General features: G+C 41.5%; 1 protein-coding gene across 4 annotated transcripts in view; it reads left to right on the top strand.

The window, feature by feature from the left end:
• Nucleotides 1-19155, top strand: part of LOC138748966 (GRB2-related adaptor protein 2-like) — a 96682-nt gene that overhangs the window by 23079 nt on the left and 54448 nt on the right. The gene's annotated exons all lie outside the window — the stretch shown is intronic.

The raw sequence follows: 19155 nt of genomic DNA on the forward strand, positions 1-19155 counted from the left end.
ATGGTAAATTGCAAATGTTGCCCCTCTATTCAAGAAGGGAGGCAGGGAGAAGGAATGAAATTATAGACCGGTTATCCTGTCGTCAGTGGTTGGGGTCGACTGTTAAGGATGCCTTTATGGAGAACTTGGAGGCACATGACAGGATAGGCCAAAGCCAGCATTTCCTTTAGGGAAAATCTTTCTTGAGAAACCCATTGGAATTCTTTGAGGAAATGACAAGCCGGCTGGATAAAGGAGATGAAGTGGATGTTGTGTATTTAGATTTTCAGAAGCATTTGACAAGAGGCCACACATGAGGCTACTTAACATGGTATAACAGGAAACATACAAGCATGGGGAGAGCATTGGCTGATCGGCAGGAATACAGGGATCACATTCTGATTGGCTGCCAGTTGCTGGTGGTGTTCCACAGGGGTCCGTGTTGGGTGCCACTTCTTTTTATGTTCTATATTAATGATTTGGATTATGGAATGAACGGCTTTGTGGCCAAGTTTGCAGATAATATGAAGGTCAGTGGAGGAGCAGGTCACTTAGAGGCTGCAGAAGGACTTAAACAGATGAAGAGAACAGGCAGAGAGGTGGCAAATGAAATGTAATGTCGGAAAGTGTACGGTCATGCACTTGGGTAGAAACATTAAATGGGCAGACTATTTTTTAAATGAGGAGAAAATTGAAAATACCCAGATGAAAATGAACCTGAGAGTTCTCATGCCTGAAGGTGAACTTACAGGTTGAGGCGGTGGTGAAGAAGGCAAATGCGATGCTGGTGTTCATTTCAAGAGGACTAGAATAAAAAAGCAGGGATGTAATGTTGAGACCTCACTTGGAGATTTGTGAGCGGTTTTGGGTTCCTCATTTAAGAAAGGAGGTGCTAACATTGAAGAGGGTTCAGAGTGGGTTCATTAGGATGATTCTTGGAATGAAAAGGTTATCATATGAGGAGCGTTTGATAGTTCTTGGCTTGTATTTATTGGAATTTAATAAAATATTGAGGGGGGGATCTCATTGAAATATTTTGAACGTTGATAGGCATGGACAGAGTAGATGTAGAAAAGTTATTTCCCATGGTCAGAGAGTCTAGGACAAGAGTGCATAACTTCAAGATTGAAGGGCATCAACTTAGAACAGAAATGGGGAAGAATTTCTTCAGCCAGAGGGTGGTAAGTCTGTGGAATTTGTTGCCACAGGCAATTGGGTGATTGTCATTGGGTGTATTTAAGGGAGAGATTATCATTGTCAGGGGGTTTCACCACAATGCTCAAGGGGGGGTTCTTTTCTGTATCTTTTTCTTTCTTCCTTTTATGTTTGCAATCAAGTATTATTGTTATCACTGGATTTTATGACTTTTTTTAATAATTAAGAGGTTGGTGAAAGGCCAAGGACTGATGAGGGAGAATTATGATAAAAGGAAAGGTGGAAGAATTTTAAAAATTTCATATTGAGTAAAGGATTAGATTTTGCAAGTATTAATGTGAATGGGCTCCAAAACCCTATAAAGAGTAAAATAATTTTAACATATATAAAATAAATGAAAGTAGACGTTGCTTTCCTACAAGAAACACATCTAATTGAAAAGGAACATCAGAAATTAAAAAAGGATTGGGTTGAAATGGTAGCACTGCCACATTTTAATACAAAATCTAGAGGAGTGGCAATTTTGATAGATGAGAATCTTCCAATTAAAATACCCTGTACAAAATACAGTTTCAGATCCATTTGGTTGGTTTGAATTAATAAATTGTCAATTTTTTTTCTGAACAGTAGACATTATTGAATATCTATGCACCAAATGTGGACGAAGGTAAATTTATGCAAGAAACCTTTTTAAATAAGGGGGAAGCTAATGAAAATATTTTAGTAGGTGGAGATTTTAATTTTTGCTTTGATCCTTTATTAGACCGATCTACAAAAAGCATGTCGAAGTCAAAGGGAGGTAAAAATAATTTTGTCATTAATGCAAAAAGTGAATTTAGTTGATATTTGGAGATGGGTACATCCTTGAGAAAGGGACTATTCATTGTATTCCAATAGACATGATTCAATACTCTAGAATTGATATGCTTTTATTGTCAGCTAGGGTACAACAGGTTCAATACAAGGCAAGGCTCATATCAAATCATTCCCCTTTGTTCCTAACATTATATTTAGAAAATAAACGAGATATGAGCTTTAGAATGGAGGTTTAATAGAATGTTATTGAAAAAGAAAGATTTCTGTAAGTTTATTAGGGACCAAATAAAGCAATTTTTGGATATTAATGCTGATTCAATGGATAATAAATTTGTTCTATGGGATGCAATATACATGGACAGATAATAAGTTTCTCTTCTAAAGTTAAAAATGAATATGTCTCAAATTAATAAATCTAGAAAATGAATTACAAAAACATTGTTAGAGGAAAAGAATCCTTTTGCATAAAAAGTTGCAATACAATACATTACAATCCTATGGAATGGGGAAAAATGGTTATGAAAACTAAACAGAGATACTATGAACTGGGGGAATGGGCTCATAAAGTCTTAGCATGGCAACTGACAACAGAGCAAAAATCAAAAGCTATTATTGCAACCAGAGATGAGAAAGAACCTAAAGATATAAATAATTGTCTTGAATAATTTTATTTGAAACTATATGCAGGATGACAATAACATTGATCTATTTTTATCTCAAATTTACCTAAATTAAGTTTAAAGGAATTTCCTTTACAGTAGAAGAGTCAGAAGAGTGATAACTTCTTTGCAAAACAATAAATCTCCTGATGAAGATGGATTTACATCAGAATTTTATAAAGAATTAAAAGATGTGCTGATGATTCCTTTATTTATGAAAGCTTTAACACTAATGGAAGAAACTGGAAATCAACTGGACTCCTTTAAGACAGCAATTATAACGGTGATTTCAAAAATGGGTAAAGATCCGCTTATACCATCATCTTATTGACCAATATCTTTACTGAATGTGGATTACAAGATAGTGGCTAAATTACTGGGAAATAGTCTATACAAGATTTAAATGACTTGAACATGGAATAAAAGTTTTGGGAATTAGAATTGACAATCAATTAAAGAATCTAAAATTAACTATGGACCAGGACCATTGTTTAAGAAAATTGAAGAAGATTTTTAAAAATTGGTTGACCTACCAATCACCTTAGTTGGTTGAGTAAATTGTATTAAAATGAATATTTTTTCCATATGTGCAATATTTATTTCAGTCCTTGCCCATTGATGTTCCTAAAAAGTTTTTTTTTAAAAAGATTTAAACAAAATCATAAGGACATTTTTGTGGAAAAGAAAGATGTCGAGGATTTCTATGGACACATTAACCTGGAGATGTGAATTGGGAGGTTTATGGCTTCCAAATTTTGAGTATTATTATAAAGTGGCACAATTACGATTTGTCTCTTCTCCTTTTGAGGAAGGAGAAAAAGTGGCTTAGGTTAACATAGAAATGAATAAAATAGGTGAGAAAGAATCTGAAGAATTTCTATATAAATGGAATGACGTATTATTAACTGGAGGGACGGACATAATATAAATTTTACTAACTGGTCAAAAAAAGGAATAAAATCTATTAACGATTATTATCAAGACAGATAGTAAATGACATTTGATCAATTGAAAGTTAAATATGGAATAATATTTGGATATTATCAATTAAAGGCTTACTTACTAGAAAGACTAACTACATCCTATATTAGAAAATTATGAAATAAAAACAATAATATCAAAGCCAAATACAAAGAAATTCATATCAGTTATGAGGGGAGAAAGGAAGAAAGATTTTGATAAATCTAAACAAAGGTGGGAAATGGACCGAGGTGTAGATATAAGTGAAAGAAAATGGTCACAGATATGTTACGATAGTATGAAGAATACAATAAATATTTGATATAGAATGGTACGGTATAATTTTATGCAACAGTTATATATTACACCATAAAAACTTAATAGATTGAAGTTAGATATTTTGGTTGTGTTTTTGATGCAAACAGGATACTGGTATGTTTTTACACTCCACCTGGACATGCCCTATATTGAATTCCTTCTGGACCAGCTTAATAGATTTTCTTCAACAAGTAATAGGTTTTAAGCTTTGTCTGATGTTTCTTTTGGGAGACCTATCAAGAATTAGTCTAGATTTAAAATTAAATAGGTTTCAAAAAGAACTTATAAAGATTGTGTTAGCAGTTGCTAGGAAATGTATAGCAGTTTCATCGAAATTAGACAGATGACATTGAGAAATGTGAAGTTGTCTACCTCTGAAAAAGAATTGCATATAATCTAAAGAATAAATATGAACATTTTTGAAAATTTGGTTTCCATATATGCACAAAATTGGTGTTATAACTTTATAGGAAATTCATGACATGTTAATAGGTTAAAGTTTTGGTAGAAACTTTATCACTCCCCAGCCACACCTCATTTCATTTTATTTGATAATATTTGTGTTTTTTTAAATATATATACTCAAATTTAGAAATGTGCTATATTATACAGCAGTGTTTTACTTTTTATATAGTTTAAAGATATAACTGTAGTTGTAATTAGTTACATTTAAGCTACAATTCATTAATCAGATTATATCTAGCATTATAAAACTAGTCCATCTCTCCTTTTTTTCCTTCTTTTCCTTATTCTTTTTTCTTTGTCGCTTCTTTTTTTCTTTTTAGGGTTTTTTTTCTCTGTGGGAGGAACTGGGGGGGAGGAGAAAATGATAAGAAAGCAGGAATTGATTTTGATATACAAAAACGTCTTCATTTTGTAAGTATTTTTGATGCATGTGCTAATAAAATAAAATTTGGGAAAAAAAAGGCAGAGATTGATCAGTTATCAGGGCATCAAAAGTTATGGGGAGAAGGCCGGGCTGAATGAGAAAATGGATCAACTCCTGACTGAATGACTTGATGGGCTGTATAGCCTATTTCTCTTCCTATGTATTATGGTCTGATGGAGAAAATTTTTTTTGGTAACATAGAGAACAGCAAGAGTAGTTTGTTCAATACAATAAAAATCAATCTCAATGTTCCTGCACTCGTTTCAACTCCTTTGATACTTTCTGTCCATCTATCTTCTTCTCAAGTACAGGTTTTCTTTCAGCAGTGTTCTATGGTGTCCTTATTTCAGTCTTAACCTCCTTACCCCATATCCTGAGACTGCACCCATGGATCCTTGTCACCCCCAGCCAACCATGTCACCATCTCATCACACCCCGCCCAAATGTTGACAGCCCCAATGAGATCTCTCATTTTCCTAAACTTACAGTGAACAGAGGTCTCAATGGCCCAGTTTCTCCTCATTACAACAGATTCACCATCCCAGGGGTAAACCATGAAAGTCGGCAGATGCTGTGGTTGAAGTAAAAAACTTAACACTGGAGAAACTCTGCAGGTCAAACAGTCTCCTTTATATAGTGAGGTGAATATACACCCTCCCCTTTACTCTTTTGCACAGATGCTAGCTGACATTTTCCTGTACCTTGATGAAGAGCTCAAGCCCGAAACGACGGTTATGTATTTTTAGCTTGGCTGTATAAAAGACTCAATTTGACCTGCTGAGTTCCTCCAGTGTTATGTGTTTTCACCATCCCAGGAGTCAGTCTGGTGAATCTTTGTGGCACTCCTCGATGAAAGTGCTTCACGACCTTCTTTGTACCCAGAGAGACTGTGTTCTTTACTGATTGTGGACACCTTCTAACAAACCCACGACCACCATCAGGAGGGACGGGGAGGGGGGAAATTGGGGCTGACGAGCTTGAACCCCCCCCCCCACTCCCAAAATACCTGTGGCACCTTTGCTTCAGCTTGGTGGGAACTTTCAAATTGCTTTTTTTCGGCAAATCAACAACTTTGTTCAAGTCAAGTCAAGTTTATTCTTATCCGATTGCACAAGTACAACCCGGTGAAGCAGCGTTCTCCGGTCCTCAGTGCAAAACTCATGGACACACAACCAGACATTACACACAGACAAACAACATACATGCAGGACAACCATTGTATCTTTATAAATAAAGAAATAAATTTTGTTTTGTACATGTGAGAGTCTCAGATGGTTAGCCTGAGTGCATTAATGTTAATATGTAAATTACTGTAAGTACTTGTGGAAAAGTTGAATTTTGGAGACCATTTTTAGATGGGATTGACTGGATAGTTGAGAGTATGAAATTCACTCTAGAATCCAAAATGTCATATCAGTCGCAGATCACTAGATGAATAAAGACAAAAACACAATAAATTAAAGTAATAAAACACAAAACACACGTCCGACCACGGGAGAGGTCGAGACCGCAGAAAGTATCTGCCTGGACAGAGGGGTCGGGAGCTCTGATTGGTGGGCGGCCAGAACCAAGGCGTGAGCTTGCAACCTAGGCATCTGCTTGCGGGCAGCAGGATCTGAGGCGAGAGACTAGGGTCAACTATTACACAAGATACAAGTAAAATTCCAAACTTTTGGTGAAAAATAGGGGGTTCGACTTTTACTTCAGTAATTTTTGTTTTCACCACAAATCATCTATTACAACCCCAGTGACTACCAGGGCTCTCTGTGGGCAACTGGTACAGAATTACTGACCTGTATAATGGCAGTAATACACTCTTTCTCCTGAATTCACAAGATCTTACAAATACTGACTTTCTGAACTGAGTTGCACCTGTGCGTTTGCCCTCACCACAGGTGTACAGTTCCCCATGTAGATCAATGGTTCCTGGTAAATAATTCTCTACTTCTCATGTTTTCTTACTCAAATACATAGATCTTCATTTAGATCCATGTTACACCCCATCTATCATGAATTTCCAACTCACTCAACTTGTCTAAATTGATCCAAAGGGGCAGGGAGGAGGTTCCTGTACGGGTTACTGCTCCACACCTTCCACTTCCTTGCCCCCAGACATGCCATGGTGCTCGGTGTTTCCGTCAGGGGCGGTTGCTCTATGCAGGGATCCAGCCCTTGTACATCAGGGACCTGGGGTGGAGGGTATTACACCAAGCGGCGCCCTGCAACAAGCTTCTGAGTTGTTACCCAAATCTCCCAGCTGCGTACCCCTTCTGTGGGCTGGAGGAGACCAGGTACCAGATGTACGTTGGATGTGTGAGGTTGCAGCCCCTCGTTGCCTTTCATAAGAGGCTGTTTCTTGCATTCTGGTGTGATGTAATATTTGTAGAAGTATTTGGGAAATAAATTGGTAAAATTAGAGTAGGTTGCATACGTGCACACAAATTTTAAAAAAGATCTTATTTGAAATACTGAAGAATTCATATTCAGTAACTTTACAGTATCTATGGAAAATGCTATGCACATTACACAAGTAGGTGCTAATTGAAATGATGTCATGAAATGAATAGACCATTGTCTTGAAGGACTCAGGGGTCTGTGTTGAACATTTTTACAAGACTTCTGACCTTTCTGCAAAGTGCTCACTCAAAGATTACTCCTAAGTTCTTGTTTACCTAAAAACAACAGATGGGAGCAGAAGACTAACTCTTATTGTTTTCAGGAGAAGGAGGGGGTTTTGCAAGTGAGAGAGAGAGACTGAACAGTCACAGCTGAAACAATCAGGAGAAACTGTTTGGAACTGAAACAAAAGCTCCAGAGTGATGGATGGCTGGAAGCGCTATCTGTCTGATGTTTCTCTTGGAATAAGGGGAACAGAAAAGAACTCAATAATAGCCTGAAAGAAAGATGTTATCATCTGGAGAACCTTGATGGGGCAAGTTTCAACAGCAAGGCATTGAGGTGATTAATGGTGGCTCCTCAGTTGTAGAAATCCTGGAACATCAAATCTCTCCCAGCAAACCCTACAAGAACCTTCCTGAGTGGTAAACATTTACCTTTCAAGCACCAAAGCCTGGTGAACATGATAAATTCTGTGCACGGTATAGAATTGCCTGCAACCAGAGAACTTGGAAGAAGGAGAAGTAAGATTGAACTGTGAACCAAAGAACTTTTCTTAAATTTACACATAGATTACATACATGTGCACTTTAAGTTAGAAGGGGGTTAAGTTGGGTTAGTTAAGTTAATAGAGATGTTTAAGTTTGATTCTGTGTTCATGTTTAAAGTTAATTATAAACAATTTTTGTTTAAGTAACTACTTGTCTTGGTGAATGTCTATTGCTGGTGGGATTTGGGGTCCTTTGGGCTCATAACACTGGTTACACTTCAGCCTTTCCCTCTTTATCTTTGGCCACCCAGTGAAGAAGGGGACAGGAAAGGAGGGGGATGTTCTGGTCACCTTAGTCCTGGGCCTGGCCAAACTCTCCAACCGAGGCTCTGTCTGAGGGGCAGTACTGGGGGACCCTGCACTTTTGTGCTTCAAGTAAGACATAGAATGGATGCATTTTTGGCCTTTTAGGGACTGTATCATGGGAGTTTTTTTGTTTTAGGGTTAATCTTTTAATCTTCTATCTACCACTCACAACACACCAAACCTCCTGCAAGTTGTAGAGCATATTTTAATACTGAGTCTGCTTCATCTGAAACGCACTCAGTTCTAGGAGCGGAAAGTGCTGTGGTCAGACCTCAGCAGATTGGCAGCAACCATGTTCTTACCAGTCTACTCAGCGAGAGCTTCATTTTAACACACACTGGTATTTTCTCCTTTATCCAAGACGTCGATGTGAAAGTTGTCACCAGGAAAACAACTTGCTCTGAAGGCCAGTTAAGCTGATTTTCCTCTCCCTCCTTCTCTGAAATTGTAAATTAACTTGTATCTCTCTCGCTTTCTTGGTTCTGCCGAAGGGTCTCAGATCTGAAACTTTTCTCTTTCCAAAGATGTGGCCAAACCTTCTGAGTTCAAATTTCTGATTTTATTTTGATTTTGCAAATTTTTGTCTATATGCTTCTGGAACTAACTCATAAGCTTTCAATACTGCTTGTTTAACAATATCATAATTTGCCATTTGCTCTATAGTCAAACTAGAGGATGCAATTTGTGCTTTTCCTTTCAATACATTTTGGAGCACAAGAGGCCATTTTTCTTTTGGCCATCTTGAGCTCTCAGCAACCTTTTCAAAAAGTTGAAAATATGTATCTATATCTCCCTCATCAAAAGGAGGAATTGATTTACCTCTCTACTAGCCAAAAACCTCTCCCCAGGAGTTACAGCCTCAATTCTCTTACCTCCCTCCATCTCAAATGTGACAGGTCCAGAGGATCCCAAAACCCAGCAGCAATAGATATTCACCAGGATATTCACCAAGACAAATGGTTACTTAAACAAAGGTTATTTTTAATTTTCTTTAAATATAAAACCAGGATCAAACTTTAACTTATTACTATTAACTTAACCCCCTTCTAATTCTAAGCGCACGTGTATGTAATGTTCAGAAAAGTTCTTTGATTCACAGTGCAATCTCACTTCTCACTCCTTCAAGTTCACTGGTATCAGGCAATTCTTATACAGTGCACAGAATTGAACATTTATGAACTTCATTGGGCTTTGGTGCTTGGAAGGTAAATGGTTACTGCTCAGAAAGGTTCTTGTCGGTTTTCAGAGGGATTTATTTTTTTGCTCGTTGGACACAAACTGATTCCTTCCAATCAGCCACTTCAGTGTCTTGCCGAGAAACTTGCCCCATCAGGGTTTTCCAGTTGATAACCTTTTTCCTCCAGGTCACCACAGAGTTCCTTTCTTATTTCAAATGAAACATTATACAGCCAGCCATCTCCTCTTGTATAGACCACAAGGGCTTTGAACAGGCTGAACTAAGGTCTCACAACCCGCCTTCAAAATGGGGTTTCAAACATGCTTCCAAAAGCCACTGCAGAAAACCAGCAGTCGCTCTCTTTCCCTCTCTCTCTCTCTCTCTCCCTCTCTCTCCCTCTCTCTCTCTCTCTCACTCTCTCTCTCTCTCTCTCTCTCTCTCTCTCTCTCCCTCTCTCTCTGTCACACTCAGAAAAAAACCTGTTTGACTCTCTCTGCTTGCAAAGCCACATGACCTTTCAAAAACCCATTCAGACAGACTGTGGCACTGGACCCAATCTTTTGAGTCCGTTCATCTGTTGCTTTCCAAAATAATAATCCATTACTCCACTGCATATCCAATTAATACCTAATTTTGAAGTCTTTCAGCAAAGCAGTTTCCTTTTTTTTACAAAAGCACTGTCTGGCTTGAGCAGAGCTCTGGCATTTTAAATGAGATCTGTGTTGTGAAATATTTGTGTTTGTTTGTGACCTACTAAACATCCCCCCCACCCACAATTGATCTCCTTTAAACATATATACAATATAAAATATAACATGTAAACAACAATGAGTAAGTGTACAGGAGGGAGAAAGATCAGCTCGTTGAATGGTGTAATGACACACCTTGCACTCAATGTCAACAAAACCAAGGAGATGATTGTGGACTTCAGGAGGAAGTCAGGGGAACACGACCCGGTCCTCATTGAGAGCTCAGTAGTGGAGAGGGTCAATCACTTCACATTCCTGGGTGTCAACATCTCTGAGGATCTGTCCTGAAGTCTCCATGATGAAGAGAAAAAAAGAAGGCTCGCCAGTGGCTATACTTTATGAGGCGTCTGAGGAGATTTGGTACGTCATTAAAGACCCTTGTAAACTTCTACAGTTGTATCGTGGAGAGCATTCTGGCTGGTTGGCACAATCAGGAAGCCTTCAGAGCCTGAGGCCCTTTGGGACCCCTTTCTTGTCCACAGCATCTTTTCAAATCCCGGTTCCAATACCTGGTTCCCACGAGTCAGTTTCTAGCGGCCCATAGCCCTGAGTGGGAATTTCGTCCACAGGTCGCCAACACCTCTCATCCTGCGTGGGTCTTTCAGCCACTGAGCCCCTTGTTAGTCTACTGTTCTCATCTCACCTATGGTCCTCTTTCTCTGTGGGGAGTGCTCTCCTTGTGTACGGTGCCCTGCGCTGGTCCACTACTCCCCTGTGGTCTACAACCCCTCGTGGTACTCTGCCCAGCATAGGTGCCACCATCTTGGGCACAGACCCAGTGGTTGCAGGATTGTCAACTGAGGAAGAAATATTGTCTCAGGTGATCAGGAAGAGACTCATTTCCTAGTATTATCTTGATCTGACTGGAATAGCTGGAGAGATTCAGATCAGGGAGCATAATCTTACAGTTTGAGTCACCGCTTTGGGAAATGAATTTAGGAAGCACAGTAGCTGGTGAATGTCTCTTCCACAAGCAGTAATTGATGCTGGGGCTGGTGGTGTCTGTATCATTGATAGGGTCTTGTTAACAGGGCTTTTAGGAAAAAGGTAAGTGTATGGAGAATCAAAACAAATCTATGGTTAGGAAAGGTGGAGAAAAACATGGAGTAAATGCAGGGACTTGTTCAGAATGTCAGCTTGGATAAGGGACTGTTCCATGCTGTATGCGAGCATCTAGGCCAGATGCATCACAGTGAGATACGGTTGTTGCAGAGATATGGATCGGAGGTCAATCCACAGGACCATAAGAGTGGCAGAGAGGGTCACTGCTGTTTCTCTCTCTCCCCCCTCACCCCCACATCGACGTTATCTACTGGGATCGTTGTCTGAAGAGGGCGCACAAAATCATTGAGGACCCCTCCCACCCCGCACACGGCTGCTCCCATCAGGGAAGAGATACAGGAGGATCAGAGCCAGCACCACCAGGCTGAGGAAGAGCTTCTTCCCACGGGCAGTGAGAACACTGAACGACCAAAGGAACATCTCACACTCACCCTCCAAGACTCTCATATATTCACTAAACAATATTTATTTTTTATATCTGGATACTTGTCCCGCATATGTACTGTTTGTCAGTATGCGCATTATATCTGGTTGTGTGTCTGTGTGTTTTACACTGAGGACCAGGGAATGCTGTTTCATCGGGTTCAATCAGATGACAATAAACTTGGCTTGACTGCGATTCCAAAACAAAAACAGGAGATTCAGGGAATCTAAAATAATAATTTAAAATAAACAAAAATTGTTGAAGATACTCAGCAGGTCAGGCTCCAATGATTGGAAGAAATTGTAACGATTCAGGACAGGGATGAGGTGGGATGGAGATGGTCATTGAGCTGCCGGAAGGGTGAGGAAGGGAAACATTTCTGGCTGGGTACATCCCGGGTGGTCTTGCAAACTGATCTGGTGGATGAGTGAATGGGAGCAGTAAGAGTGTGAGAAAAGGATGTAGGAGCTGTGAAAAGCAGGGAAGATAACATAGCTGACAGGCCAGGGTGGGCATGTCTTCCGCCAACAGAGGGATAAAAGAAGAACATGGGGAAAGTTGGGACAGTATCACAGACTGAAACTGAAATTATAGAATTTAATCAGTTTACTTTATATAACAAAGAAAAAGATACATCACTGACATTTTGGGCTTGAGCCCTTCACTACGGTAGGTACCTTCATACGTTGAAGATGGGCTCAAGCCCGAAATGTCGGCGATATAAAGTAAACTGATTGACCTGCCCAGTTTCTCGAGCATAGTGTTTTTAATTCAATTGTTGTGTCTGTGGACTTCCGTGTCTTACTCCTATGGAATTCAATATTGTGTCCGGCCAGAAGATGAGGTGGTGTTCCTCAAGCGTGCATTAGGTCTCATTGCATCAATGCTGGGGTGAGGGGGGGGGGGGGTATCACAAACAGTTAGATGAGAGAGGGATGACAAGTGTTAAGTCCTGAATCTCACTGAGTTGTAGAACAGATTGAAGGTGCTCTATTACCCCTCTTGTTCTGAACTCAGAGGTTGATTTGTAACATCAGGACCTCTCAGATTACAACACTCCCTTGATAGTGCATCAGATTGCTCGGTGACTCTGGCTTGGAGACTTGAATGTCATATGGTCACAGACTTATACTGCATGGAAACAGGTCTATATACTGCCATAGCTGACGAAAAGGCCCTACCAACACTCATTCCATCTGCCAGCGTTTGGCCCATAATCCCTTGTGCAAATTCATTTATTTATCATCTGATGGCACCAGTACAACCTGACAAATCATTGTTCCTCGCTCCACAGATCAAACCTCCAAACAGCACGCATATAGGGTTTGTATGATCAGTCCATTAGTCATTCAGCGTTCTTGCTACCCGTGGGAAGAAGCTGCTCCTCAGCCTGGTGGTGCTGGCTCTGATCCTCCTGTATCTCGTCCCCAACGGGAGCAGCTGAAAGGTGCTGTGTGCGGGGTGGAAGGGGTTGTCAGTGATTTTACACGCCCTCTTCAATCAACGATCCTGGTAGATCACGTCGATTTGATGTGGAGTGGGGGGGGGGGAGGGAGACTCCAGCAATCCTCTCTGCCACACTTATAGTCGTGCGGATGGACCTTCGATCCATTTCTCTAAAGTAATTGCACCATACTGTGATGCAACCGGCCAGGAGGCTCTCGATAGAGGTCCGTAGAAGGTTGATACAATGGTGGCCGGTATCCTTGCCTACATCAGTCTTCACAGAAGGTGCAGTTACTGTTCCTGACAAGTGAGAAGATGTTGAGTGTCCACGTTAGGTCACTAGTTAATGAACTCCAAGGAACTTGGAGCTTTCTACACTCTACAATGTGTAGTGGAGGGTGGTCATTCCTGGTCCTCCTGAAGTCCACAATCTCCTTCATCTTGTCCATGTTGAGACTCAGGATGTTACTCTCACACCAGTTCATGAGATTTTCCACCTCTTCTCTGTTGCTGATGAGGCCAACGACTGTTGTGTCACCTGCCAACTTGATGACCCTGAAAGAGCTGGGTCTAGTGATGTAGTCATGGGTCAGTAGGAGTGACAGGGCTGAGCATACATCCTATCCATGTATCCATCCAAATTTTCGAGTTGTACCTGCTTCAACTGTCTCCTCCAACAGTTTACTTCCATACACCCACCACTTTGTGTAAAAATGTTACTAATGTCACATACAAGAAACTTATTAACAGCTTGCGAGATAAGAGGCCAATCTGCTCATTGTATATTCTAGCTCCTAAAGCTTTCCCATCCATCTGATTCCCCCTCATACCTCCCTATTCTCTCTCAAATGTCCATCAACTCCTACCACTTGGCTAAACCATTTAACACCGACCAATTCATCTATCTTGTGGATGTGGGAGGAAATCAGAACAACCGGAGGAGATCTACGGGGTCAAAAGGGAAGACAAGCAAACTCCACACAAACAGCACTGGAGGCCAGGTTCAAATCTGCATCACCGCTGTTGCACAATGGATGCACAGAGCCATCACATTGTTCTAAAGTCCTTAAAAAGCAAAATGATCCCCCAGGATCCTAGTTTCCTCGACCGACACTGTGTCCACTGTGTTACGAGCCCACAAGACCCCAGAACCAGCAGCAATAGAGATTCACCAAGACAAATGATTACTTAAACAAAAGTTGCTTTAAACATGAAAATAGAATCAAATTTTAACTTATCACTATTAACTTACTTTACCTAACAACCCCCTTCTAATTCTAAGTGCACATGTATGTAATGTGTGTGTAAGTTCAGAAAAGTTCTTTGGTTCACAGTCCAATCTCACTTCTCATTCCTCCAAGTTCACTGGTTGCAGGCAATTCTTAGACTGTGCACAGAATTTAACATTTATAAAGTTCACCCGGCTTTGGTGCTTGAAAGATAAAAAAAAAATCCTCAGAGATTTTAATGAAGTTCAATATAACACCAGCCCCTCCATTAAAAAAAAATTTTTTAATGGTTACCACTCAGGAAGGTTCTTGTCGGTTTTCAGAGAGAGATTTGTTGTTCCAGGACATCCACACTGATCCCTTTTTAATCAGCCACTCCAGTGTTTTGCTGACGAAACCTGCCCCTTCAGGGTTCTCCAGATGATAACCTCTTTCTTTCAGGTCACCACAGAGTTCCTTTTTGTTTCCCTTATTCCAAGTGAAACATTAGACAGCCAGTCCTCTCCTCTTGCATGAACCACAACAGCTTTGACCAGGCTGAACAAAGCATTTACAGACCTATCTTCCAAATGGGGTTTTCCACAAGCTGGCCAGCTTGTCCTGTTCCAGTCCCAGCTGCTGTTGCTGGCCGTAACACTGTAGAACTGATCTGTGTGTCTGTCTGTCTGTCTGTCTCTCTCTCTCTCTCTCTCTCTCTCTCTCTCTCAGGGAGAAAGCCTGTTTGACTCTCTCTGCTTGCAAAACCACATGACCCTCTTAGAACAGCTCCAGACAATCTTCGGCTCCAACAAGATCTTTCATCTGTTGCCTTTTTGTAAACAACAATCCATTAGTGAATTCACTTGGGTACTCTCCAAAACTCTTGCAAAGACTGTTGGCCCCAACATGTCTAACATGGGGCAGAGCTCCAGCATTTTAAATAAGATCTGTTTTAAAGTATTTGTATGTGACCTGCTCTAACAACCCTTTCCCAATGTATCTCTCAAAAACATATTTAGATACTCTGTCACAGCTGTCTCTTGGGCCTTCAGTATTTGGTATTTTCCTCACCGAGCAGGTGATTGATTCAGAGCAGGGCTGTGTCACTCTGTACCCTCAGTGTAACTAGTATCTCTGACCACCTGCATTCAGCAACAAGTGTCTATTTTTTAATGATAAAGAGTTTATCGTCACATGCAAACAAAGAGTATACGCACTGAAATTTAAATTCATAAATTCTAAATTTAGACATGCAACACGGCAACAGGTCATTTCGGCCCATGAGAATGCGCCGTCCAATTGACACCCCATTAACCTACACCCCCCGGTACGTTTTGAACAGTGGGAGGAAACCAGAGCTCCCGGGGAAAACCCACGCACACATAGGGAGAACATGTAAACTCCTTACAGACAGGATTCAAACCCGGGTCCCAATCACTGGTGCAGTAAAGATGTTGCGCTAACCGCAACCCAAACGGGCCACCCCAATTCTTACTTGCTGCAGCTAAAAAAGGTATGATTGTGAAAAATATAACTCTCATGATGTACAATAAATCATTAAAGTCAAAGTTCAGATTTCCTATCAGAGAACATACGTGGGTCACATACAACCCCGAGATTCCTTTTCCTGCTGGTGAGGCAGAATTTCTTATAGTCATTAGTACAAAAAAACTACAGCCAAGAAAAAATATGTGTACAAAAGAGAGAATGTAAACACAGAAAAAGGTCCAAACAACCTGACTGTGCACTACAGAAAATAAGTATTCAGTAATAAATAATGACCAAAGTCACAGTCCTCAAACGAGTCCCTGATTGAGTTTGCCGTTGAGGACACTGACGGTGGAGGGGGAGCAGCTGTTCCTGAACCTGGGGGTGTGAGTCTTGTGCCACCGATACCTCTTTCCTGATGGCAGCAAAGAGAACAGAGAGTGTGCTGGGTGGTGTGGACCCTTAATGATCGGTGCTACACTCCGACGGCAGCGTTCCCTGTCGATGTTCTCAATGGTGGGAAGGGTTTTGCCTAGGCTGTTGTTTCACTTTTGCAGGATTTTCCACTCAGGGGTATTGGTATTCCCACACCAGACTGTGAAGCAGCCGACCAACACACTTTCCACCACACATTTGTAGAAATTTGCCAGGGGCTGGTGTCATATTGAACTTCCACAAACTCCTGAGGAAGTAAAGGCGCTGACATGCTTTCTTCACGATGCCATTGGTGTGTTGGGTCCAGGAAAGATCTTCAAAGGTAGTGACTCCCAAGAACTTAAATCTGCTCCTCTCTCACCTCTGATCCCCCAATGATCACTGTATCATCCACCCCTGACTTTCCTTTTCTGAAGTCAATAATCAGCTCCTTAGTTTTGGTGACATTGAATGCAAGGTTGTTGTTGGTGCACCATTCATCCAATTTTCCAATCTCCCTCCTGTATTTTGACTCATCCCCCTTCCTTTATACAACCCACTACCGTGGTATCAACAGCGAATTTAAAATCAATGTGGAAAAATTAATTTAGAAGGTTGTGAGTCTGTGGAACTTGTTATTTAAATATAAATATTTATAAATATAAGAATTATGAAGAATATTCTTATGTTTTCCTATTCTTGGAGCTTTCTTTTGCTATATTATTTCTTGATCTGTGCAATTTAGGTTTATAGATTCATATTCAAAGCTACACACCACAGAAACATCTGCACAAATACCGCTTGCCTGTGTTCAACTGTATTCCTCTACACTTTTCCTATTTATATATCTAATGAAGCATAGCACATTACAGCAAACAAAACAGGCTCCTTTGGCCCTTCTAGTCTGTGCTGAACCATTAATCTGCCTAGTCCCATTGGCCTGCACCCAGCCCATAGCCTTCCATATCCCTTCCATCCATGTACCTGTCCCAATTTTTCTTAAATGTTAAAATTGCATTCACCACTTCAGCGGGAAGCTCATTCCACACTCTCCCACCACTCTCTCTCTCTGTAAAGCAGTTCCCCCGAATGTTCTATTCCCTTGCAGACATGTCTGTCTCGTGCATTTCCAGACTGAGACCAACCGCAACTTGGAGGAACAAACACCTCACCAACCCTCCAACTGCATGGCATTAACATAGACTTCTCCAGTTTCCATTAAACACCCCTCCCTCCTGTCGCATTTCCCCCAGCTCTGTCTGACTATCTATCCTTTCCAATTAAAAAAAAATTTAGACATACAGCATGGTAACAGTCCCTTCTGCTCAATTGCATCCAATTGGCCTACAACCCCCAATACGTTTTTTTGAAGGGGTGGGAGGAAACCGGTGTCCCTGGGGAAACCCCACATAGATACGGAAAGAAGGTACAAACTCCTTAGAGCCAACGCCGGATTCGAACCCCTGGTCCTGATTGCTGCTGCTGTAACAGTGTTTGCACTAACTGTTACGCCAACTGTTCTGTCCCTCTGTCTCCTTTCACAGAGCCAAAACTCAATCCTCACCTCTCCTCTTATAATAACCTTTTGTTGGTCTGGACTCCTCCCCACTGCCCCTCCCTCCCCGGCTAGTCCTTATTTGGACACCTTCCTAGTCTTTGCTTATACGTTGAAGAAGGGTTCAGGCCAGAAACTTCAGGGATACATCTTTACCTCCTATGGATCGGCTGAGTTCCTCCAGCATTTCTGTGCGTTGTTAACACTGATGTTCTCTCTAGGTTAAATGTAGCCGATTCCAACCATTTGATCCCAAGCTGCCCAATTACACCCAAATTAACCTATTCAAGTTTTGAAGGGTGGGAGGAAATGTACGCCGACACGGGGAGAATGTACAAGTTCCTTACAGACAGCGCCGGATTTGAACCTGCTGTAACAGCATTGCGCTAACTGCCACACTATGTTAGGGAAGATATATTCTTGCCATATAATGATACAATGGCTTGGTTCAGCATCATGCTGAAGAAGATTGAAAAGCCATGAAAGACCCCAACAATGAAGACGCTGTTTACATCCGGTACCGCACGGATGGCAGTCTCTTCAATCTGAGGCGCCTGCAAGCTCACACCAAGACACAAGAGAAACTTGTCCGTGAACTACTCTTTGCAGATGATGCCGCTTTAGTTGCCCATTCAGAGCCAGCTCTTCAGCGCTTGACGTCCTGCTTTGCGGAAACTGCCAAAATGTTTGGCCTGGAAGTCAGCCTGAAGAAAACTGAGGTCCTCCATCAGCCAGCTCCCCACCATGACTACCAGCCCCCCCACATCTCCATCGGGCACACAAAACTCAAAACGGTCAACCAGTTTACCTATCTCGGCTGCACCATTTCATCAGATGCAAGGATCGACAATGAGATAGACAACAGACTCGCCAAGGCAAATAGCGCCTTTGGAAGACTACACAAAAGAGTCTGGAAAAACAACCAACTGAAAAACCTCACAAAGATAAGCGTATACAGAGCCGTTGTCATACCCACACTCCTGTTCGGCTCCGAATCATGGGTCCTCTACCGGCACCACCTACGGCTCCTAGAACGCTTCCACCAGCGTTGTCTCCGCTCCATCCTCAACATCCATTGGAGCGCTCACACCCCTAACGTCGAGGTACTCGAGATGGCAGAGGTCGACAGCATCGAGTCCACGCTGCTGAAGATCCAGCTGCGCTGGATGGGTCACGTCTCCAGAATGGAGGACCATCGCCTTCCCAAGATCGTATTATATGGCGAGCTCTCCACTGGCCACCGTGACAGAGGTGCACCAAAGAAAAGGTACAAGGACTGCCTAAAGAAATCTCTTGGTGCCTGCCACATTGACCACCGCCAGTGGGCTGATAACGCCTCAAACCGTGCATCTTGGCGCCTCACAGTTTGGCGGGCAGCAGCCTC

The sequence above is a fragment of the Narcine bancroftii genome, chromosome 13 (genome assembly GCF_036971445.1).
Source record: "Narcine bancroftii isolate sNarBan1 chromosome 13, sNarBan1.hap1, whole genome shotgun sequence".
NCBI lineage: Eukaryota > Metazoa > Chordata > Chondrichthyes > Torpediniformes > Narcinidae > Narcine > Narcine bancroftii.